The sequence below is a fragment of the Chiloscyllium plagiosum genome, unplaced genomic scaffold (genome assembly GCF_004010195.1).
Source record: "Chiloscyllium plagiosum isolate BGI_BamShark_2017 unplaced genomic scaffold, ASM401019v2 scaf_2295, whole genome shotgun sequence".
In the NCBI taxonomy this organism is placed as follows: domain Eukaryota; kingdom Metazoa; phylum Chordata; class Chondrichthyes; order Orectolobiformes; family Hemiscylliidae; genus Chiloscyllium; species Chiloscyllium plagiosum.
The window spans coordinates 9924-11000 of record NW_025205916.1 but is presented as its reverse complement, the minus strand read 5'-3'; positions in this window follow the sequence as shown (position 1 = coordinate 11000).

The following is a 1077-nucleotide window of genomic DNA, read 5'->3' as shown; positions in this document are numbered from 1 at the left end:
GTGAAAGGTTATCAGACTTTGAGACATCTAGGCCAAGACTGAGGATTGAACCCTGAAGCTGGATTTGTGTCTCTTGCTCCCCCTCCCCCTCCCCCAGCAGGTTGTTAAAGGAAGTAGGGGTGGAGACAACAAAATGGCTTGCCTTAATGGCCCAGAAATGTCAACCCGACAGCCATTTTTGCAAGTAGATTGGAGTTGTGTGACAGAACTGTACAGAAAGCGAGATGCACCTGACTCTGAGAGTTATCCAGGAATTTGAAATTTAAACATCACAAGAAGGAGGCTAGAAGTTACAACTTGTACCTCGTCAGGACGAGGATGTTTGTGGAAAGAAAAAGACACCTTTTTATATATTTTTTTCATTTGCTTATTCTGTCCCCAGTACCCATGTGTGTGTGCGCAGGTGTGAGACACAGTGAGGGACACAAGGTGTACGAATCTTTATTCAATTTCCACCACCAGGAAGAAAGGAAACACCCGAGTGGCCAGTGACAAGCAGTGCCCTTCACATCAAAGGGCAATGCTGTGTGATCAAACAGTGAAGGGGAGGGCAGGGACTAAATCAGAATAGAATTGGAGGGGGAAATAATGCAGTCCACTCCCTGCAGCGCCCACCTCTCCCTGAATAACTCCAGGGTGTCAGTGGCCACCGCGGGCTCCTTTTCCAGAGATACCGGGGCTCAGGCACCTTTTTTTTCCCTTTAACTATTCTGTCCCCAATACCCATGTGTGTGTGCAGGTGTGGGACACAGTGAGAGACACAAGGTGCACGGAATGTTCATTCGGTTTCCACCACCAGGAAGAAAGGAAACACCCAACTGGCCAGTGACAAGCAGTGCCCTTCACATCAAAGGGCAATGCTGTGTGATCAAACAGTGAAGGGGAGGGAGGCACCTTTTTATATTTTTTTCTTCTTTTTTGGGCACCCTTCTGTTTATTTTTTTTTCTCTTTTTTTATATTAACCCCCACACTACCACCTAAGTGCGGTAGTGCTTATTTTATCCCCAGCACCCATGGTGTGTGTGTGCAGGTGTGAGACACAGTGAAAGACACAAAGTGCACAAATCTTTATTCAA